Raw genomic sequence first — 24,227 nt, forward strand, 5'->3', positions numbered from 1 at the left:
AAAAAAAAAGATTTTATTTATTTGAGAAAGAGCACGAGTGGGGAGGAGGGGCAGAGGGAGAGGGAGAAGCAGACCCTCCACGGAGCAGGGAGCCCTACATGGGGCTCGATCCCAAGACCCTGGATCATGATCCGAGCCAAAGACAAATATTTAACCGACTGAGCCACCCAGGCACCCCGAGCTCAAGATCTATTTTAAGAGGTCCCATTTCAATTTTTCTTTCCTTTTGCTCTTTCATAGTCTGGGAGTTCAGTCATGGTTAACTATATGAGTGGGTGGGCTTTCGTGCATTTAAGATGGCAAAGGAGGAATGCAGGAATGTTTTTCTCCTGATCTAAATAGTCATTAAGTCCCCAAAGTATCTTTTTATGTATCTTTCTAGAGAGAACTCTGTATGTCCCAGGTTTGAGATTAGATAAAATTAATATTGGGTCCCTCTTGAGCTAGCACTTGACTTTAAGTCAGGCACCTGAACTCTCAAAGACTCTTGGGCTAAAGGTCCATGTATCATTGAGGCTGCTCTCTGTCGCAAGTAACAAAACCTGGCTTAAAGAGTCTTCGGCAATAAGGACGTTATCTCCAGTTACATGAAGTCCAAGGTTGGCTCATTCAGTGGCTCAATGTCAAGGGGTGTAAGGCCCCTTTTCTCTTTCTGCCCTGCTCTCCTTTTGTGTTGGTTTTGTCTTCAAGCTCATTCTCCTCATTAAGGCCTGGGTATAGCCATTCTGAGCATCAATCCAGACATGACAATATCTACAGGCACGAACGTGGTCCTTGTGTCCTTTTAAGTTAAAACTCAACTTCCAACCAAAGCAGAATTACCTCAGATCTTGTTAGTGCAGGATTGCTTCCTGAACCCACATCTAAATCATGGCAAGGGAAATAGGTCTGTGATCGGCTCAGATCAACCAGAAAATAGCCCTGGAGCTGGGGCTGGAGACAGGCTTTCCTTAAGCATGTGCTATGGCCATCGGAAGGAAATGGGGGTGCTACTAGAAAGGAGGGAGTTGTGTGGAGGAATTGGACGTCGAGTGGGCAACCGCTAGTGTCTGCCATAGTCCAGAAGGCAAGTTTATCAAGGCTTTCATGTGCTTAGGCCCTTTGTACGCATCTCATTTAGATCTTAGGACAGCCTTGTGGCATGGGGAATCCTTCCATTTTACAGACTCTGGGCGTCCAGCACGGCCGAGGACATAGGGCTAGTAAGTGGCAGCCCCAGAATCCAAACTCGAATTTGTCTCATTCAAAACCCTACTTCTTCCCATCCTCAGGTTGCCTTTAGCTGTGAATATGTAACTTTTGATACAATTCTTCTTTATATTTTGCCCAGATAGTAGCGAAGGCTACACATCTTGACCTTTTTCAGCTTAGCTCACCCTAAAATCTGGATCAGAGATCTACTTTATCAGCTCTTTCCAATTTCCCCTAGGGAATTTATGAGAGCATGACACATACATGGAGAAGGGGGATGTCGTTGGTATTAAAGTGAACTGGAGAGGTACCTGGCTGGCTCAGTTAGAAGAGTATATACGTCTTGATCTTGGTGTCCTGGGTTGGAGCCCCACGTTGAGTGTAGAGATCACTTAAATAAATAAACAAACTTAAAAAGAAATAAAGTGAACTGGAGGTTTAAGGGGAAATAAATCTGAATAAAAAAAAATGGTTGGGGTGCCTGGGTGGCTCAGTCAGTTAAGCCTTCAGCTCAGGTCATGATCTCAGAGTCATCGGGCTCCCTGGTCAGCAGGGAGTCTGCTTCTGCCTCTCCCTCTGCCCCTTCTCCCTACTCAGGATTTTTCTCTCTCTCAAATAAATAAAATCTTTTTTAAAAAATGGTCAAAACAAGGAAAAAACAAAAACCACAATGGGCTATGTGTCCCTGAGATGTGAGCCAGGAGGAGATAAGGGATTTAGAAATGTGCGTATCCTGCTAGGTTTTTGCTGTGTTCCGGCACGGAATAGTACTGGGTAGAGTTAATATTGTCCAACGTAGTATGTTGGGGAAGGGCATTGGAGAAAGCTCTGCGATGCATGGAGTTTAAATTAAAGCTAGTTATATTATTCATCAAAGGTTACCCTGAGGGGGGCCTGGATGGCTTAGTCAGTTGGGCATCTGCCTTTGGCTCAGGTCATGATCCCAGGGTCCTGGGATCAATCCCCAAGTCAGGCCCCCTGCTGAGCAGGGGGTCTGCTTCTCCCTGTCCCTCTGCCCCTTCCCCCTGTTCATGCTTGCTCTTTCTCTCTCCAATAAATAAATAAAATCTTAAAAAAAAAAAAGGTTACCCTCAAAAAGGTGTTTATCTCATTTTTTTTTCTTGTCTTACTGCACTGGCTAGACTCACTTAAGGTACTAAGTCAAATAGAAGCACCATGGCCATTGTCCTGGTCTTGTTCCTGACCTTAGTGTGCTATTTCCAGTATTTTATCATTAAGGTTCTGTAGGTTCCCTGTAGTTACCTTTTATCAAGGCAGAGACCGCATTGTGTCTCCTGTTTATCCTGGAGAGGGAGGCCAGGTACTGGCCATGACATTGGCCATGCACAGAGCTCTCTCTCTCAGTGGATGGAAGGTCCGTGCGTCCTGGAGTTATACAGCTGTACTCCAGCTGCTGCACTAGTTTGACTCCTTGAATAGCCTTTGAACCCTAGCTCTTCTCTGTCCCCCTGTAATTTCTGGGTGTAACAGCCTTCATTAAGGCCTGGGTTTTGCCAGAAGACAATGGGCCTATGTGGAAAAGAATACGAAGTCAAGGAACAAGATTTTTAAAATTTTTAAAAATAGTTTTTTAAAATTTATTTGAGAGTGAGAGAACATAAGCAGGGGGAGGGTCAGAGGGAAAGGGAGAAGCAGGCTCCCTGCTGTGTAGGGAGCCCCATGAAGGGCTCGATCCCAGGACCCCTGGGATCATAACCTGAGCCAAAGGCAGATGCTTAACCAACTGAGCCACCCGGGCCTCCCAAGGAACAAGATTTTTTACATCTCAACTAACTCAGTCTTAGCTCTGACACTTACTTGCTGGGTGTCATTGGATGAATCAGTTAGACACTTTAAGCCTTAGTTTCATCTACTGTAAAATGGGGAGAATAATGCCCGCTGCATACAGGTGCCTGGATGGCTCAATGAGTGAAGTGGCTGACTTTTGATTTCAGCTCAGGTCATGATCTCAGGGTCGTGGGATCAAGCCCTACATCGGGCTCTCTGCTCAGCGGGGAGTCTGCTTGAAGATTCTCTCTCTCCCTCTCTCCCTGCCCTTCCCCCATTTCTCTCTATATAAAATAAATAAATAAATCTTTAAAAAATAATAATACCTGATGGATAGAATTGCTTTAGGGTCATATAGCTTATGCAAAGCACCAAATACTTTTCCAGTCCTATAATGGGACTTCATCTCATATCATTGTGAAGCTTCCGATGCCTGGGAGTACTAGTGACAGCTTCCCTCTGTCCCGGCCAGGCCAGCTTCACAGTAGTGTGAGCCGTGCGGTTGCACAGAGCCCTGTGCTAACTTTAACACTCTACTGTTGCCAGACCGAGATTCTTCATACTTTTTGAACAAGGGTCCCATATTTTGCACTGTGCCCTGCGCACTACGTAAGCAGTCCTGTCTCCAGGAATGAGTAGAACTCTTGTATTGGCCAGTCTCTTTGGAAAATACCTTACCCCTGATTTCTTAGGGAATAACTCCCTTAGAGAGTTACCGCTTATAGAAAAATTGGGATAAGCATCTCGTGTCTGTTTATCTCTGTTCCATTCTGGGGTAATCTACACAGCCTCTTTCAGAAAGGAATTTATATTTTATGTAATTAATTAGGTCCAGAGAAGTTAAGAGGGGCTGGTGAAATGGAATGATGATTTGGGGTTTGGGTTAAGGAAAAGATCTGGGTTCAAAATGCCTTCTGGCCAAATTACTTGGACAGGTAATGTCTCTGTCTCATTAGTAAAATCTATGTTGCAGGGGAATTATATTTTCCTTATTGGTAAAATTATATGTCTCAGGGGAACTTAATAGATAATTTATGTAAAGTGCCTTTCACAGAAACTCTGGCACATAGTAGGTGCTCAATCACCATTAATTCTTTCAGCTCGTGCCAGAAGTAACAAAAATCAGGGCACTAGCACTTACAAGCCATGCTGCTACTAATAAAAGAAATAATATGATTTATTTTTTCAGTACTGTTTGGGGAAAGGCATGTGCTTCATAAATATGTATTGGAAAGTACTTAGCAAATGAGTAGAAATAATAAAAATATGTCAAAGTAAACAGCTCCTATAAATATGTCACTTGGTAGACAAATTAGTGTTTTATTACTACTAAATACTATTGCTTGCCGAAAAGGATTTTAGATTACTTGCACAATGGGCACATTATTGAGTGCCTCTGCAGGAGGGCACGATAAAGACGAAAAATAGCGATGGTGATAATGTTAAAGGTGGAGAAAGGAGGAGTGTGGGTAAATGCAGCTCTGAGACCTCCTTGCTTCAGTGATATTCACATCATCTAGCAGCATTCCCATGATTGAGCCGTCATATGGACCAGAGGACCCAGGAAAAAAAATGACCTCCAGAGGATGTCATGAATCTAGACTCCAGTCATTGGGTCCAACCAGTGGATTGAGCGCGCTTCCCTTTGGAACTGAGCACTCGGCTTGTAAACTGAGCTTGCAAAAACATCTCTGGTCTCACCCCCTCCTTGTTCTGGACCTATTAACTTTCTATGACTATAATTAACACCAAGAGAAGGAGAGATCAGGCAGAGAATGTGTGCCTTAATCACAGGTCACAAATCCATTTCAGAAATGAGAGGATGAACAATGTCCTGACATCTCAAGAGGAAAGGAACCAGAGAGGGGAAAACAGGAGACAATAAATGCTTTCATGGGGGGGGAATAAAGCCCTGCAGAGAAGCAGAGAAGACAGAATTCCATCAAGGAAAGTTACCAAAATAGCCAGGTAGGAAAAGATGAGGGGCAGGAGGCCTCTAGAAGGCAAGTCTTTCCTTGAGTTACTGGGGGTGGAAAGACCTGGTTTCAAATTTCAGCTTGGCCTCTTTCAAACTGTGGCTTTGGGTAAATTACTTAATCTTCAGATCTTTGTTAATAACATGGGAATAATAGTACTCACTTTGCTGGGTTGTGACGATTAGAAACACTTGTGGAGTGACAGGCCACATGTATATTGATAGTATTTTTACATCATTTTTTCTCATGATAGTCCTTATTTTAAGATACAAATTGCTCAGAACAACTGTGGGAGGTTTCGATAGGAACCTAAAAGCAGAAGAAAATTAAGTGTCACTCGACATGGTCAAAATAATGATTAGAATGTATATTATTTCCATGACTAGGTATTTTCTTCGTCCACCCTGGCTAATGATCCCCCATGCAACCCTGGTGCTCTACAGTTTACTAAGCACTTCCACATGCATTAGCTCATTTAATCCTCATACCACCCAGCCTCCTAACTATACCGATTGTTTCAGGGATGAGCGAGCTGGAGTTCAGAGGCGCTAAGTACCCGCCGAAAGGTACATAGCTGGTGAATGTCCAGGGTAGGCTCCTGACCACAGTCCTTTTCTTCCTACCACGGCCTTCCTCTGAGCAGTTTCCTCACCCTGCTAAGGTAAAACTAGCTAACCCTGGGGATTTAGACCGGGAAACGCTAGATGAGCGACGTGCCACTGAGTGAGCGGGACTAGCATGGGTGTTGATGTCTTACACATCTGGCTTCTAATACCTTCCGGCTACGGGACCTTGAATAAGCTAGTGAACCCTGATGGGCCTGGGTTCCCTCCATTGTAATCCGGGGAACCCTCACCTGTTTATAGCATTGTTGGGAGGAACAATGAGATTAAGAAAGTGAGGCAACTCGCCAACTCTTACAAGGAAACGAGTTCAGGGATGTTAAAGGGACTTGCTCAAGATCACCAAGCTGGACCACCACCTAGCTGAGCCTCGGACCTGGGCTCCAGCTTCTCGCGCAAAGTCCGGTGACCGAGGCAACGAGGGACAGCGGATGCCCTGACACCCGGGAACCGGGCTCACATTCAGGCTCGGCCGGCCCCGCCTCCGGCGGGCTCAGCTCCGCCAGGGGGCGCGCGCGGAGACCACGCTCTAGCCCGCCGCGCGCCTCGCCGCTCTCTATGGTGGCTCGGGCACCGCGGGAGCGGAGGCGCGCTCCCGAGAGGGGCGGGGCCGCGCCGGGGGCGGAGCCGCGCGAGGGGCGGGAGCGGCCGGGCCGGGCGACTGGCGATGGGTGGGGGGGCCAACTTCCTGGGGCCGCCCGTGAGGATGTCGCGACCGCCCCCCGGTGCCCCTCAGCCCCGGAGACGCCGCCGCGGCGGAGCCCGGAGCCCCCCTGCCTGAGGCGTCCGCGGCCCGGATCCGGCCCCTCCCCTCCCAGGTGCGGATCGCCGGGCGGGCGGGCGGCCGCGGCAGGTGAGGAAGAGGCGGCGGCGGCGGCGCTGGGATACGCGAGGTGCCCGGCCTGGGTGGGGTCCTGGGGGAGGTCGGGGTGGGAGTGCTGCTCGGCCTCGGGTCTCGCCGGGCTGTTTGGAGGCGCCTCCTCTTTGCGGGGCGCGGCCTGGGACTCTCCCTGCCTCTCTGGAAGTCTCCGCAGCCGGGGCAGCTCGCACCTGTCCCATTAAAAGTCCCTTCAAAGAAAGCATTTCACCTGTGGGGGCAGTACCCGCAGACGGCTATCTTCAGATATCTCCAAAAGCCTTCCAGACCGGCAGGTTCAGTTGGCTTGTGGGGGCAAGATGCCTCTTTGCGGCAGAGGAAACTGAGTCAGGTACGCGGCGGCCTGGTGCCCCCTATAAAGGAACTAGTTTGTTCCTGCTTCCTAGTGGAGGAGCCCTTGAGGCTTCTTGGAAGGAGGAGTCTGGAGTTCGGAGCTTGGAGAAGTTTGGGAATGTGATCCCCCCACCCCTCCGCCCACTCTCCCCTCTAGGGATTTTGCCCTCCGTTCATTTGAAGTGATGTGTGAGGTCGCCAATGGTCAAGACGGAGAAGGGAAATGGGGCCTCTGTGCAGCGGGCTGCCCCTGAGACATTTGCCCAGGCATAGGGAAGTCGGTCTAGACCAGGGGAGTCAGAGCATGGCAGGCATCTGTCTGCTCAGAGCTCGATTTCGAGCTGGCAGAAGATACCAACAACAGCCTTATTTTCTCCTTTTTGTTGGTCTGTCATTTGTTCTAGTGGGAGAAAACTGCTTGTGTAATCAAGGAAGATTGTATCAAGCTCCTCCCAGTCTACCTCAGGGAAGAATTATTGTTAGCTTGGAAATAGGGCTTTACCCACAACTGTCACTTTGCACCTTGGCTAAAGGCCACAGTGACCTAATGAATAATCATCCACAGGTGCATGTGGCCGTCTAAGAAAGCAGCAAGTTCCTTATTCATCCCTTTTACAGGTGGTTTGGAGGGCAGAGAAGACTTCCTGTCACTCTTGTTGCTATAGCTGTCTGGGGAGCCTTGTGATTTTCCCAGTGACAGTTCAAATTACTGAAATATGGCCAAAGGTGTCCATTTATTGAGCCATTTTTCTAGGAATGGGAATAGGCAGGGGACACAGTGCTTTGCTGTGTTCTTATGCAGAGTTCCAGGGTTGGGAGCTGCAGTGTTCCTTTCTGGTCAGGGGATTTCAGGTTTGACAACTTCTTTATCCTTTTTTCCTGATTGCATTCTCTTTCACATTCAAGAAAATAGATGATGGCAGATATTTGTAAAACATTATGGCATATTTCTTAATAATTCTGGACTTCAGAGTACAATTCATAAACCACAGTTTATTTAGAGGTGTCATTTACGTTTGGAAATTGTGTGCAACAATTGCAGATTGAAGTGGCAGGGCTATGTAATAACTTGATTGTGCTTGAAGAAAGTTTCCATGTACTCTAGTACACGCACACACTTTAATGTCTATATCTTGTTACAAAGATCAGACCACTAAAAACTTTCAAATTGATCAGGTAGACAGCTGTTATTCTGCCTGTTTACATTGGGATCAAGGGCTTTAAATCCTCCAAATTGACTTAATTTAACCAACTGCTAAAATAATATGCACAGAAAAAGAGCTGTTCTCCGATTAGAAATTAATTTGTTTTTAATCTTTCTCATGGTCAAGCTGGTTGACATAACTGCTTAGCACCATCTAACAGGAATGCATCTTTAAGGCCTCTTAAGATAGCAGTGGAAAAAGCATTTTCAATTACCAGCATTTAAAAAGACAAAACAGCAACAACAACAACAAAAGGCACAATTTCTTCCCTAATGACACGTTCACTGTGATGTTTAATATAGCCACACCCATCCGTACGAGTATTGTGCCTAGGACTTCCTGGAAACACCTACAGAAACCTTAAGGAGTGTTAGGGGGACTGATTCCACCTTGATTTTTTATTCTTACAATAGAACCTTCAATACTGCCATTGTTTTAATTGTAGATTAGAGACTTTTATATCAGACTTGTACTGGCCATAGTGTTTATGTTTTGGGATGAGAGTTTTAACCTCCGCACGTTGGAACCTCATCACCCCTGCAATACAGAACTAAGTCATAACTTAGAGGTTAATGAGCATACGTGGTTTAAATTGCTGTTGGTGAAGTCTCAAGGGACCACGGGACTAGCTGCTTCATCGTTATTATTGTTTGGTAATGATTACTGGTTATTATTTTTGTTTGGTTACCGGTTACTGGTAATGGTTGCTTGTGTTTCGGTAAGAAAGGTTTTGGCAATTGTAAGGACAATCTATTTTTTGGTTACCTTTTTTTGGCCTGTTTTTTTTTTTTAATTGGAGTATAGTTGACACACAAGGGCAATCTTTTTATATTACAAACATGTGAACTCTCCTTCCTTCAATAGGGAAATGGTTTGGTCATTTTTTTGTATTGTGACTTTATAATATTAACAGTTTTATTTATTTATTTATTTTTTAAAGATTTTATTTATTTATGTGACAGAGAGAAAGCCAGCGAGAGAGGGAACACAGCAGGCGAGTGAGAGAGGAAGAAGCAGGCTCCCAGCAGAGGAGCCCGATGTGGGACTCGATCCTGGAACGCCGGGATCACGCCCTGAGCCGAAGGCAGACGCTTTAACGACTGCGCTACCCAGGCGCCCCTATAATATTAACAGTTTTAAATAGGATTTTTATTAGGATGTTCTGTTGCGTCTCACGTGAAACCCATCCCAGGCAGGAAGGAATCCTAGGCCTCAGCTCTCCCACTTTCCAGGATTTATCAGTTGCCGTGGTCGGGACAGTGGTTTTATCTAATCCTATAATGCCATTCTTAGTTTAAACCCGTTATCTTCCTTTCTCTTAATTAGGATGGTCATAAAGTTTCTTTGCTTTCTCTTCTGCCCTTTGAGTGTTCCACACTTTTGATGCATTTGGGCCTGTTAACATTCTGAATTGTAACCAGAGTTGGCTGAGAGAATCCTACTGCATGATTTTAAACATTTTCCTTTTTCAAAGCAAGCATAAAATCTTATGTTTCCTCTGGGGGAAAAGCAGCGCTTTGAATCTGATAGAAAAACCAAAGCTGGTTTTTCCAGCTTTGTACCAGTTCGAAATCTTAACCTTTCCTTTCTGGTTATGCCAGTGCGGTGATTGGTGACCACTAGTGGATGATGCCCCCAGAGCTGTTGGGAGCTCCTGAAGTCTTCCTGAATCAGCAAAAGAAGGTCACATTGTATTCAGTGCAGCTTTTGGCCTTTTTAGTGTGCTTTACTGCAAGGAGTTCCCAAAAGCCAGCCGTTCCTTGAAAGCTGCAGTTCGCAGCTGAGTCACTCAGGGGTTCTTTAAAAGTACAGATTTCCCAGCCCCACCTCCTGGGGATTTGATTGAGTGGAGAAGTGATGACCAAGAATCTACATCTTAAAAACCACTCAGGCCTCTGTTTTCAAAAAGCTCCCCAAGTGATTCTGATACACGGCCGGGTTTGGGAACCACTGCCGCATGGCTTTGAAATTCTTTATAAATGGCTGTCCCTTTAAAAGCATCATTATGTTATCCAGGATGTTTGATTTGCTAGAATAGCCCATTTCCTAGTCATGACAGATAACAAAGAGCTTTTATAACTTTTATGTAAATTACTTTACAGAGAGGCCCCCCTCTGCTGTATTATCTATCAGGAGTCATGTGGAAAGTAGCTTCCTTTATTTCCTGAGTGGACAAATGAATGATAATGTGGAAACAACTGGAGGTTGGAATCAGGAGTCGAATCTAGTTATGATCCCTGTTGGGTAGGAGGGGTGCCTGGGAATTCTTCGCACGTAGGATGAAAAAAATAAAGCCAACTTGCCAGATGTTTTACTGCTTCATAGCTGAAGCGCTTATGGAAAATAATGGAGGCTTAATAGTCAATACAAGTTCGTCACAGGTCCTTTGCTGAGTTCACGGAAGGAAGAAAAAGTGCTGAAGTACAGAACCGTCCAAGTGAAAACAGAATCCGGCACTCAGTATGTTAGGGAATTAAACTCGGGAAAAGCCTAACCGTTTAGTTTGAAATCGACAAAGCCGGTTTTGAATCCCAGCCCTGCTGCCTCCTGGCCATGCCACTTCACACCCCTTCCCTGAGTCTCTGTCAGCTTCATTTTCTGCATCCCCAAGATGAAAATACCTGGTGGCATTAGTAGGTGGATTAAAAGAGAAAATATACTCTTTGTGCATTGCAGGCAACTCCGTGAATGTTCCTTTCTCCTACTTTCTGCTAGGATTTTTATTCCGAAGGCTGAAGATGTCTTTCTAAATCTGGCTTTCTCTGTAACTCTTTCCAGGAGTATCTACTCCATCAGCTCTTTCAGAGTGTATCAGAGTGAGGACTGAATTTAGGAACTGGAAGATAGGGGATGAGAGAGTCCGAGGACACTCAAAACTGTTTTTAGAATGAGCGGAGTGTAGGCATATATCCAGAGTCACTGTCCCCAAGAATGAATTAATAACCTCCGAATTCAGCCATGTGTGTCTAGCCTATCCGGCTGGTAGCCCGGACACTCCCATCAGGCCAGGAGACTCTAAGGGTGGCCCCGTGAAGTACCAGCTGACATCCATTTCTTTCCTCATCTTCCTTTCTCCCTTTTTTTTTTTTTTAAAGATTTTATTTATTTATTCGACAGAGATAGAGACAGCCAGCGAGAGAGGGAACACAAGCAGGGGGAGTGGGAGAGGAAGAAGCAGGCTCATAGCAGAAGAGCCCGAAGTGGGGCTCGATCCCACAACGCCGGGATCACGCCCTGAGCCGAAGGCAGACGCCCAACCGCTGTGCCACTGAGGCGCCCCTCCTTTCTCCCTTTTGGTCTCTTTTGTTTCTCTTTCCCTCTCTCCTCTCTTCCTGTCTTTCAGAGTGCCCTTCCTTTCGACTTGCCAATCATGCCACAATTATCGCAGGCCAGGCCCCTGAAACTCCAGGCTAAAAGAGGTTGCTGGTTGCTAACACCTGTCTCCCAGCTAAATGAATAGGCCCTTTTGTGGGCAGTATGTTTAAAAAGCTGATTAGTACAATGCTGGCTTAAAGGACCTATTAATGATACAGCATATGTAAATCAGAGAATGATTTAAAGCCATTTTAGAGATTTGTTTTTTTATACTAGATATTTTTTATATTGAATTATGATGTTGGTTGAAATTTTATATCTAAACCATGAATCTGTTTATTGCCCAAACAGACTAATTTTTGTTATTTCACTGGGGATCATTTATATTCTAAAGAAGTTCCTACCCTTAAGGGCCTTTGTATTGTTCAGCAAATGTCTAACTAGTGTGTAATACAATTAAAGTTTTGTTCAGTGCGCTGCTGACATAATTAGTTTAATTTCTGCTCCTTATATATTTCTCTTGGCAGCTGGGAAATTAAAATACTAGATGTTGCATAAAACTGCTTTTTTGAGGAGGTGATTTTACTGTCAGTTGAATGGACTTAGGCCCCAGGGTACATTTTTTAAGATGTCTTATTCAACTTTCCTGTAATAGTCTTCTTTCTCTCTATAGAATTAATGTATTAAGACACATAATTGGCTATTTAAGCATTCAGAAGAGACAGTGTTTGGCCTTTACCCCGTGATTATATTTTTTCCCCTCCATCTCTTTTGAGGCAATGTGTGTAATTTTTGAAACCCCTAAGTAAATTACACTTACAGGAGCACGTGAACCTTTGCAAAGACTGGAGAATAGAGTGCTTTTCCCTGATAAGGTGTATTATGTAATTCCCTCCCCAAATCACTGCCCTGTTCTTTTTAGATCATAGCGTTTGCAGACCTGATGTGAGCGTGGAAAACCTGTGATGCCTGGCAAATCCTCTTCACAGTTTCTCTGTGATACGTTTCACAGAAATGGCTCTGGTTTTCAGGAACAAGAAGTTGCTCTCAAGGAGACTTCACATTTAATTACCCTAATCCGCACTTCATTTCCTGCAGGATTCTTGGGGAGATTCTCACCAGGCTGCCGATTTCACGGAGTCATGACTTATGCAGGTTTTTATCTCTTGTTAAGGCTTCCAACTTTTTTTTTTTTTAAGTGGAAAGTGACCTTGGTCTGGTAATTTCTCCATTGTCCTCGCCTATAAAAAGATAAGCAAAACCGTCTTGCTCCCTCAGCAGTCTTTTTCAGCAGCCACCCCTCGTGCTGCTTTTGAACTTCTAAAAAAATTCTGTTGAGCACGTGTTACTTGACTTTTTAAAGCTGGCCCTCTCCCGTGCTGCAGGTCAGGCCTCCATCTCCCAGTTTAACGTACTCAGGCCTTTTCTGGAATTTCGTAGCAAGAAACGATTTCATTGTCTCTGGGTTGTGGAGTGGTCAGGGCCCCCTGGGACAGCCGTTTGTTTCTGCCAGGCCAGTTCTTCTTTTTTTTTTTTTTTTAATTAATTTATTTATTTTATTTTAATGTTTTTTAATTGTATTATGTTAGTCACCATACAGTACATCCCTGGTTTCTGATGTAAAGTAAAGCACCCCCCTCCCCTCTGAAGTCCTCAGTTTGTTTCTCAGAGTCCATAGTCTCTCATGTTTCATTCCCCCTTCTGATTACCCCCCCTTTCTTTATCGCTTTCTTCCCCTACCGATCTTCCTAGTTCTTATGTTCCGTAGATGAGAGAAATCATATGATAATTGTCTTTCTCTGCTTGACTTATTTCACTTAGCATTATCTCCTCCAGTGCCGTCCATGTTGCAGCAAATGTTGAGAAGGCCAGTTCTAAAAGTAGGGGAAGCTCACCCCCATTTGAACTACCAGGAGCCAGTCTGATTCCTGAAGACATTTTAACTGCGTCAATCCTCTTTAAAGAAATGCTGCCTAGTCTTCCTGAAACTTACTGGAAGGTAGGCCAACTGGAGGCTCTGCTGGCCTCTGAGTGGTTAAATGTAATTGGTTAGTAATCAGCACCATTGTTTATTTGCAACTGCTGGATTATGTTAAAAGACTTGCAAAAAAAAAAAAAAAGCTTAAGTAAATGTAGCGTCATCCTCTCCCATCTTGTCCTCTTCATGTTTTATTCTTCTCATTTGCTATGGAAAATCCTTCCAGTCTCAGTCCAGATCACATGCATACAGACTTATGGCACAGGAATCAATATATTTGATCCCAAAATACATAGGAAAGTGTGTTGTCTCTCCAGGATTTTCTGTAATTCTTACTTTTTTTTTTTTAAACTTTAATAATGATTAAGACATCTGCTTGAGAAATAACCAATTCTCAGCCTCTTTCTGCTTCCAACCTTTCTCTAGGTCTTGAGTCAGTGGGGCCACAACGAATTAATAATACTTCCTCTTGACCATGCTAAATTGTTATTTTACATGGTGTGGAAGAAGATTCACCAGAGCATAAGCCTTTATTTGAAAATGCTGGACAAAAGGAGCATTCTAGTTTGGAAAAAGAACAGAGTGTTTTCTAGGGCTTGCTTTAAGCAGGAGTGGGTCAGCTGAACTTCAGCTGGTTGGAGGAATCTGCAGTCAAGGATGGTTCTAGGAAGAGAGAGGAATTGTTTTGGAATTGTTTTTGTAAATTAGCAGCCGTTGTTGCATTTTGGATTTTTCAGAGGGGCGAAGAGGGAGAGTTAGGGGCTAACATTTTGTACAGGGGGCCGGAGGTGGCGGGGGGAGCAGCTGCAAGTGCTAGGACTGGCCCAGTCCACGGTGGAAAATTCTTAGTCTTTCAGTTTCTCTCACATCTGTCTACCTTTGTTTCTAGCTTTTGGGCACTACTAGACTCAGGTACCATTCTTGGTCATTTTATTTACTGTTGGAAGAGTTTGCTTAGTCATTCCGAGTGAAAGCTGAAGTTTACCTTCACTACTGTTTGCTATGAAACAGGTGGGGAGAGGTTGCCAGAATTTTCCCAGAGAGTTGGGGACAGAGGCCACTCCACCTTTCTTACTACCCTCACCATCTGGTTGGACCCAGCAGTCCCGGTGACTCTGAGTCATCCACACCCTGCCCACTGGTCTAGTTCAGTGTTTCCTAACTCTGGACTGTTGACACAGTTGCAGACTAGAAGCTTGATGAATAGGGGCAGTGAGCTGACCCAGTTAGTGGGGGACATAAAAATGATAGTAATTCTGCCACTTCATCTCCAGATGATCTTCATCAGATTCCTACATTTTATTTATTTGATTAAATTTTTCATACAGCACATCAGCATGTCTCTTGTACGACCAAAACTAATACTAAAAGGAAAATACATTGGCAATGATATCTCAGTTTTGGGTTTTATTTGAGATGCAGGCTGTCCACACCTCCACTGTTACTTGTGGAAAGCTCACAAGCAGCCTGCGATCTTTCTCCAAACATAAAAATAAGCCACTGGTTTTATTTGGGAGGGATTAGTACAAAACTCAAGAGTTCTGAATATCATGTGTCAAGAAAGCAGTTTTTGATGCCATAGAATGTAAATATTTACATGTATTTTAATTTATATTTGGTCTTCCCAATCAAACATCTTTTTTTGTTCTTGTTACTACTTTAAGTTCTTTGCCCAGCGTGGGGCTCAAACTCACAACCCTGAGATCAAGAGCTGCACACTCCACTGACTGGCTTGATATCCTGATCTCAGGGTCATGAGTTTGAGCCCTACACTGGGTATAGAGATTACTTAAAAAAAAAAAAAAAAAAAAAAAGGCGCCCCTGGGTGGCTCAGTCAGCTGAGTGACCCACTCTCGATTTTTTTTTTTAAAGATTTTAAAAATTTATTTATGTGACAGAGAGACAGCCAGCGAGAGAGGGAACACAGCAGGGGAATGGGAGAGGAAGAAGCAGGCTCCCAGCAGAGGAGCCGGATGTGGGACTCGATCCCAGAACGCCGGGATCACGCCCTGAGCTGAAGGCAGATGCTTAACAACTGCACTACCCAGGCGTCCCAACCCACTCTCGATTTTGGCTCAGGTAATGATCTCAGGATGGTGAGATCCCTGTCCAGCTCTGCACTGAGCAGGGAGTCTGAGATGCTCGCTCTCCTTCTGCCCCTCCCCCCGCTGGCGTGCACATGCTCTCTCTCTAAAATAAATCTTTAAAAATAATTGAATAAGTAAACTTAAATGGGGAAAAGTTGAAATTTTTGTTACATATCACAAATATTATAGAAGCATATTAAAATATGCTTTCTGTAAGTTTCAATATCCTGATTTAAAAATATTCTTGTTTTAAAAGATTTTATTTATTTGTCAGAGAGAGAGAGCAGAAGTGGGGGGAGTGGCACGCAGAGGGAGAAGCAGGCTCCCTGCTGAGCAAGGAGCCTAGTGTGGAACTGGATCTTGGGACCCTGGGATCATGACCTGAGTCGCAGGCAGACGCCTAACTGACTAAGCCACCTAAAAATATTCTTTACCTAAGATAATTTTTTATCAGGGATTTACACACAAATTATGACCTTTTTTTATTCCTAAAAGCATTGGTAACATCATCTATGCTGATCTCAAATTTTAGCGTGCACCAGAATCTCCTGAGGACTTATAAAAATCCAGTTTCCCGATTCCTAGCCTACACCTAGAGAATCAAGAGTGTTTGGGACTGAAATTCGGGATTCTGATGGCAACAACCGCAGTGATGGTGGTGATGATGTTGAGAAATTCAGAAATTCAGAAATTCGGGGGCTGCCTTTATTTTGCAGAGGAGGGATTTAAGGCACAGAGGAATGTAAGGCCCTTTGAATAGCATTGTTCTAGGTGGTTCTGAGCACATTGAGATCATTTTCTTCCTTATGCTACCTGTAAATGCAGCAACCAAATGAGCACTCCCATTCCTACTTGGGGAGAGAAGTTCCATCCCTGGTGATTGACTGGATCACAACCACAATTTTTACTATTTGGTGATTAGGTGAGGGATGCTTACCTTTAATATACTTAAGAATAAGTCAATAGAACTTGCGTTTGGTGCCTGTATCGGGAGGGATCTTGACCTCTTTTGACTAAATACTGAAAAGGAGTTTTCAGCTTCTTGGCCTTTACTTATTACTCACTGCTTAATGGTAGAGGACAAATAAAATTTGGGGGCGTACAGTTTTTTTTGAGGCACTAAAGTTTGTGTTTGCTTTTTAGATGCCTTTTATAAGTAGTCGGAACAAGTATTCTTAGTTTGTGTTGCTGCAATATGAAAATGACTGTTGATACCGAGCAGGGGGAAAATATCTGCATGCTTTGCCTCCTGGTTTAATTGCTTAGTTGGATAAAATGTCAAACTGGATAGATTATTGGAGCTGTTATTTTGGTGGTGAAACAAAAATGAAACTGCTGTGGATGTTCGCAAAGAACACTGCTCCCTGTGTCTTGACTTTGCACTGGAGAAAGTTTCAGTTGTCCGGAAGCAATACTAGTTAGAAAATGCAGCTTCCGCGGCCTCTAGCACAGCTGTCCAAATTACCAGCGCTCCTGGGGTCTTTGGACAAGCATTGTCGACACTTTGGGAAACAATTTACGTTGCTGATTCCAAAATGTCTGTGGTTTTTCCCTGAATAGTTGGGAAGCCTAGAAGTGGAGAAGGGTAATGGCATTGTGTCTAGAATCTTCAAGTCAAAACTTTTTTAAGTGTCTCTAGAGCAAACTCCCATCTTTCTGAGTGAGGTGGGATGGGGGGGTGGGGCCATTAAAAGAGTGTTGACTCCCCGGGTCTGCCTTCCCCAGTTAGTGACTCTTCAGGAGGACGGCGGCTGTCAGCCTGTGGCCCAGCCTACAGAGGACTTTGGTTGTTACAGCCTTGATTAGGAAAGAAGGATGGGGGGCATGAGCGAGGGTACAGATGTTTTTGAAAGCCTGTGCCTGCTGTGTGAAGCCTTGAATTTTCACTTTGAACATTTCATTTGGTAAAGGATATTATAAAACTGTCTTTACAAAACAGCCCCCTTTCCTATTGAAATCATATGTTGCCCACGAGAGCTTGGGAAGCGTTAGGCGGGCTCGGCAGGATTTATTTTACTCATTCCATTGTGTAAAATGATACTTTTTTCTGAATGGGATTGTATGCATTCTCCAGTGGGAGTTAGGAGAAGGCTTGCTTGTGTCGAAAAGCAGGAGAGTTTTTTAAGACTGACGTGTCTTCTGCTGTGTGATACTCGTCTTTTTGCCATGTTTTACCTGTGTAAGAACTACCAGCAGTTGTCGTGTGCGGGCCGTGTGCAGGGACTTAACTACAGGAACTTATGTCATCCTCCCAACAGTTTTATGAGGTGAGGTACTAGTGTCTGTGTTCCGCAGATATGAAAACAGTGCACAGAGAAGTTAAGTGATAGGCCTAAGGCCACACAGTGTTTGAACCCTTCTGGCTGTAAAGGCCAAACTCTCAACCGCGAGGCTACAGTGGCCTCACTCCACTGGCTTGTCTACGACGAGGACTTTTCAGAGTAGGTCTTCAGAAGTAGGTTCCATTTCATATAGTGGTGGGCTTTGAAATTTCTTTTTTTTTTTTAAGATTTTATTTATTTATTTGACAGAGATAGCCAGCGAGAGAGGGAACACAAGCAGGGGGAGTGGGAGAGGAAGAAGCAGGCTCATAGCAGAGGAGCCTGATGTGGGGCTCGATCCCAGAACGCTGGGATCACGCCCTGAGCCGAAGGCAGACGCTGAAAGACTGCACCACCCAGGCGCCCCGGCTTTGAAATTTCTTATACACGGGCCTTCTTGTGTGGAATGTGATTTAAAAGTGATATTAGCAGGGGCGCCTGGATGGCTCAGTCGTTAAGCGTCTGCCTTTGGCTCAGGGCGTGATCCCAGCGTTCTGGGATCAAGCCCCACATCAGGCTCTTCCGCTATGAGCCTGCTTTTTCCTCTCCCACTCCCCCTGCTTGTGTTCCCTCTCTCGCTGGCTGTCTCTCTCTCTGTCAAATAAATAAATAAAATCTTCAAAAAAAACCACATGATATTAGCAATACTTGTTATGTATTCTAGTAGTTTTAGTGCTGTTAGCACTGAAGGATTGCTTTCGATGCATTCCTAATTCTAACGTTATAATTGTATTTGATGTATAAACCAGTCACCCTTAAAAGCACATTTGGCTAAACAGCTAAAGCATTGGCTTAGAGGAGGATTTATTGGTGGCGGTTCATTTTTCCGTTTTTTTTTTTTTTTTCTTCTTGTTGGGGTGAGTGTCTTCCTGTTTGTCAGTAGGCCTTCTCAATAAAGTGCCTTCTGCGAAAGATGTGTAGATGTTCTGGCCTCCTGTTGTAAGTGATGGTGGCATACATGGGGACAGACCACTTTCAGGAAGAAGCCCTGATCAGAATAGAAGGTAAAACTGCTATCTGGGCTTGAGACCCGTGTCCTGCTTCCCCTCGTCGGAGGCCTGGTGAGGCCTGGCCCAAAGAAAAGCGTCCCTGACATTTTTTCTGCTACCTTCTCCCTCACATTTTGGAGACTGCTCCTGAGACTTTTGTCAGCAAAGCTAGTTGTGGTCAGAAGCCTGTCAAATGTGAGGTGCCCTGCCTGGTAACCGCATCCTTCCCAATTTCTTTGTCTAATTGCTGCAGCGTTCTGATGCTTTTGATTTTAGGCAGGACACTTTCAGCTGAATGCTGCGCTGGAACTGCATACAGCAGGGTTCACTCTGCGGGGGTTACTTCTGCTTTTTGCCTCATTAGTCGAGGCTCAGATGCAAATGCAGGGAGGGATGGGACCCGGGTAATGCCTGACATGTATTTCAGGTGGTGGGGCCGGCACCTGAGTGTGCTTAAAGAATCTCCCCTCCCCCGGCCTAGTAGGGACTGCAACATAATCAGAAACGTGCTTTGCTTTACAAACTTTTCGTCTTTCTGGGGTCCCCGTAGGGACTGGACAGTGGAATGAGTAATTGTACTTTCAGAGCCACATCATCCCTTATCCTTGGCAACCAGCACTCTCTTCTCTCTCTCTCTAATTTTGTCATTTCTGAAGTGTTATGGAAATGGATCATAACAATATGTGACCTTCTGAGATTGGCATTTTTCACTCAGCGCGATGCCCTCCATCCAAGTTGTGTGTAGCAATAGTCCATTCCTTTTTATTGCTAAGTGGTATTCCATGGTGCGAATGGGCCACAGTTTCTTTAACCATTCATCTGTTGAAGGGCATTTTGGTGGTTTCCAGTTTTTGGCAATCTAAAGCCGTCGTGAACATTTGTGCATAGGTGTTTTATGGACACACGTTTTAATTTCTCTGGATTAAGTGCCCAGGAGTGCAATTGCTGAGTCCGACGGTGAGTATATATTTAATTTTTTAAAGAAACTGCCAAACGGTTTTCCAGAGTGGCCGTACCATCTTACAGTCCCACCAGCAATGTAGAAGATTCCATTTCTCTGCATCCTTGCCAGCGTTCGGTATTGTCACCATTTTTTATTTCAGCTTTTCTACTAGGTTGCATATCTGGTTTGTAAGTTCATCAAATAACTTGGCGAAACTGACCCGACTGATGAAGAGCAAAGGTTTTTGAGTCGTGTGTTGTTAGCGCGCCGTGTGGCTCTGCCTCTGTGCAGCGTTCAGTGCTCTGTTGACCTGCTCTTTAATCCCCCGGCTGTGGTTTCCTTGAGAGAGGGAAGACCAACCAAGACTCACTGTGGGGGAAGCAAGGGCTGTGAGCATGAGACTGTGTGCCTTTACCCCGTAGCACCTAGCACAGTGCTGCCAGTGGTGGTGAACAAATGATGCTCTCCCCAAAGTATGCATTTCTGGTAAGTTCTTTAGAAATTTGCCTCAATGAATGTAGCTTTAAATACACTGAAAATTTGGCTTAGAATGGCCCTACCAACTTGTTCAAATTGTTTCATTTTGTCCAGTGATCCTGTTTCTGGTAATATTAATTAGCTAATACCACTCATTTTACAATACTAAACTATCACAGAAGTATACGTATAAAGCAGAAGGTAAACATCACCCTTACCAGAAGTAAGTACTATGAAATGGTTCTAGACTTTTTTTAAAAGACTTTATTTATGTATTTATTTATTCGAGGGAGAGAGAGGCGGGGAGAGAGAGCAGCCTTGTGCAGGCACAAGCGCGGGGTGGGGGGGGGGGCATAGGGAAAGAATCCCAAGCGGGCTCCATGCTGAGTGTAGAGCCTGATTCGGGGCTTGATCTCACAACTCTGAGATCATGACCTGAGCTGAAACCAAGAGTGGGGAGGCTTAACCGATGAGCCACCCAGTCACCCCAGTGGTTTTAGACTTTTAAGCTATATGTTTTTATCTTTTTTTTCCGCTCTATGTAAATATGCTATGTGTGTGTTTGTGTAGTCCCCAACTGCTGTTTTGTTAATGCTTTTTTGTTTTCAGTGGAGAGTGTATGATGGGCATTTTCCCTGTGATGATTGTGTTTTTTAAGTGCTTCAGCCTGGGACAGTGTTGCATTCCTTTCTCTAACCCTTTTTTTGTCCTCTTACGAAATGGTTGAGAGATACCTTTGAAGGACCTAAACAAAATGTATTTTATTCCTTGTTACATGGGTTTGGGTTGAAACAAGGTTGTAGCTTTATTTGCAAGGAAATCAGTAAAATCCTGGATGGTAGGATCCACCTATCTGCTTTATTATAAATAATGCAAGTCTGATTTTATGAACCTTGAAGAAAGCAAGAACTGTGAGCACGATAATCTTTGGAGAATGTACAGTCCTTTGGGTATCAGTCTACTCATCAGGTGCTTAGTCAGATGGAGTGTTTTCTTAAGTGCTACTGAAATGCACAGTTCAGTGTTTATTTTGAAATCTCTCCTGTCCTCTTGCTCTCTTCCATTATCGTGATTCCCTTGATGGGACATTCAGGCTGTGCGGTCTTATCCTTGTATTTCCATAGCCTACGTAAGCTAGTTTGAAGATTAACTGTAGGTGGACAGGTAACCTTATCTACTTGGCTAGAAGTCACCTGTCCACATGAAACACATGTCAAAAAGGGCCCTTAGGCTTGGGAACCTGAAAGAAGGTAACTTAATCTTGTGGCATTTTTAGTGGAAACCAACATGAAAAGTTAGGAAATTTGTCTTACTGGAGGCAGGGCATGAGTATGGGAGGTGGCAGGGAGTAGAGAGAAAGAAGAGAGTGGGGATGTATTTGAGGAGAAGAATCCAGAGGTATACCGTCAAGAAGAATTGTGAATTCAGGAAGTCTTCAGAGTTGAACGGCAGAATCTTCGCGCTGAGAGGGTGGTTGGTTTCTGGGGAGTAGGACCCGAGCTTCCTAATCACTTCATTGTGAGGGTGGGAGTTGTTTAGGTGATGGAGTTGGGTGACAGGGCCCTTTCCCTGCCGTTCTGTATTAGCTCAGGGGGAACAAATGAAGAAATTGCTTTGTATCGAAAGTTACACCGTCACACGGTTCCAAGATTTCTGTTGCCAGGTGTCTAAAGTGAGCCGCCCAGGATGGCAGTTTGGTGGCGTCGCTGACTTCCTTTCCCCCCATCTTGTTGTTAGGGCCTCAGCCTGTGTCCTGTCCGCTTTGGACGCTTTCTTTTCCTGTAGGCTCCCTACTTTTTCAGTTCCCTGACGTTTAGGGATCTAGTATTTCACTGGGCCTAAGGTAGGCAGTTGCTGTGCCCTTGATATTGGATACTTCTCTGAACTATTAAACCACAGCAGATAATCAGGTGCCCACAATTACATTATAGGACAGATTCTGGTAACGGTACCGGCGGGGACACACTCACTTCGTGTGCCCTCACACAGCCGGGGGGCGGGGGTTTGCAGCGAAGCGCTGTGAGGAGGCAGGTTGAGCCCCACGCAGTGCCAGTTCCTACATCTGAACATGACAGTGGCTCGTTAAAGATTAAAGGGACTGCCTGGTCCTTCTGGCCCCAGGATGGAATGATCCCGCCGTGGCGACAGCCTTTGTCTCCCAAGAGAGGCCATTTTATACAGGAGTTTGTGCTTCCAGATGTTACAGTGAGCCTGCGTTGGCTGATGCTGTGGCGATAAGTTGGCATTGGGGTACTCTGAAGACACACGAGCCATATGGCGTCCCATGGCTTGAATTTCTGGGCACAACTGCCTCATCAGGAAGTCAAAAGCCTCTACTTTCAACCCGTGCCTTTGGGGAGGTTTTATCCTTTGTTTTATTTGACTATTCTGTTAAGTCAAGTGAACTTTAATTTTCACAGCTGTAAAAATGCCATTAAGCCCCTTGTACTGCGTCCCACGTGTGAAAATGTCTCCGTATAACGACTGTGGGTGACAGCTGAAATTTTTAAGAGTAGTTAGGATAATTGTCTCTGGAGGCTTGAAGAAAAGAATGGTCCAGTTGACAAAATAAATACAATTCAATTGTTACATTCTTGTCGGTTCTTTTGGGTTAAGGGGACCAATGTCTAAGACCTACTCAGACCACTGTTCATTTTGGTGGTCTTTGAAACAAAACTTTACATTTTGTGAATCAGTGCTCAGGGAACATAGCCGTATGACCTGTCTCTGAAAATATCCAAGGCCCACCTACATCAGGATCACGTGGGAGAGGGAGTTCCTTATTGAAAATTCTGATTCTGGGGCCTCTCCATTTGTGCTAATCCAGACTGTCTGAGGGACTGGATGGGAAATGATCATTTTTAATAAGCACCCCCTTTTGATTGTTAAGTACCCCTAGAGTGGATTCTTGAGTATCCTAAAATTTACTTCATTTCTCATGTTTAATTTCTGTGATTTATCAGATGATAGATGTTTGGCTGATGCTCATTTGTCTTTTTTGAAGAGGATGTACTCTGGGGTTTTTTTGTTTGTTTGTTTTTGTAAATGTTATACAGATCCTAGAACTTCAAAGATTAGAATTTGGCAATGTCCCTAATTCTCAACAAGGTGAGACAGCCAGTCACTGGTTCCTAGAAACTTGGATTTATCAATTCAACCCCTTCTCAATAAGAAAAAGGATATGGACATAAATAGAATTAATTTGTTGAACAGAATACATGTGCAGTATCATTTAGGATGTTAGGGAGGGGAAAGTAGGTAAAAGGGAGATGTTAAGGGGCGCCTGGGTGGCACAGCGGTTAAGAGTCTTCCTTCGGCTCAGGGCGTGATCCCGGCGTTATGGGATCGAGCCCCACATCAGGCTCCTCTGCTATGAGCCTGCTTCTTCCTCTCCCACTCCCCCTGCTTGTGTTCCCTCTCTCGCTGGCTGTCTCTCTCTGTCGAATAAATAAATAAAATCTTAAAAAAAAAGAGGGAGATGTTAAGAGGAAAGAGAAAGGGAAAAGATTAGTTCATGAACGGTAAAAAAAATTTAAAATTAACCCAATTTTAAATTACCAAGTTATATTTGAATATGTATTCCTTGCAAAAACAAAAAAAATCAAATACTCATAAGGCTAAGAATACTTCCTTGATCTGCTCCCACCACAGCTCCCTCCCTGGCGTGTGTATCCTCCCATTATCTTTTTGTATATATTTGGTAATTTTCCACAGATTTGGAAGACTACGGAATCATGAGATGTGAATATTTTTATTCCTCTTTTGACACCTGCTTACTGTTTATAATGTTAAAATCTCTTACAGAAAAAAAAAAAAAAACGTGGCCTATAAATGGTATTACATATTCCTGTTCAAGAAAAACAGTGAGTATGAGTGTGTGCGAATTTTACACACACACTAAATATCTCTTGTGACCACCCCTAAAATGTACCTTTACGTGGTGAATGACTTGTCTGAGTTTTAAGATAATGCATTGAGAGAACTTACTAAGCACAAAGCCAAATTATTTTCTTATTTTCCATATAGTCTCATAGTTTTCATGTAACCTCATAAAGCTTCAAGTGCCTGAAGCCATTTGCTCAGATTTAGCCTCTTTTTAAAGCCCTAAATCAGTAATCCTCAGC

The 24,227-nt window shown here is 44.2% G+C and overlaps 1 protein-coding gene across 1 annotated transcript in view; it reads left to right on the top strand.

Moving 5' to 3' along the window:
- The first annotated feature begins 6,239 nt into the window (after positions 1–6,239).
- Positions 6,240–24,227, top strand: part of RFFL (ring finger and FYVE like domain containing E3 ubiquitin protein ligase) — a 61,736-nt gene continuing 43,748 nt past the window's right edge. Inside the window, exon 1 of the mRNA XM_040639833.1 lies at positions 6,240–6,431. The gene's annotated coding sequence lies outside the window, so the exon portion shown is untranslated. The remainder of the gene's footprint in view (positions 6,432–24,227) is intronic.

This window comes from Ursus maritimus, unplaced genomic scaffold, assembly GCF_017311325.1.
Source record: "Ursus maritimus isolate PB19 unplaced genomic scaffold, ASM1731132v1 scaffold_24, whole genome shotgun sequence".
NCBI lineage: Eukaryota > Metazoa > Chordata > Mammalia > Carnivora > Ursidae > Ursus > Ursus maritimus.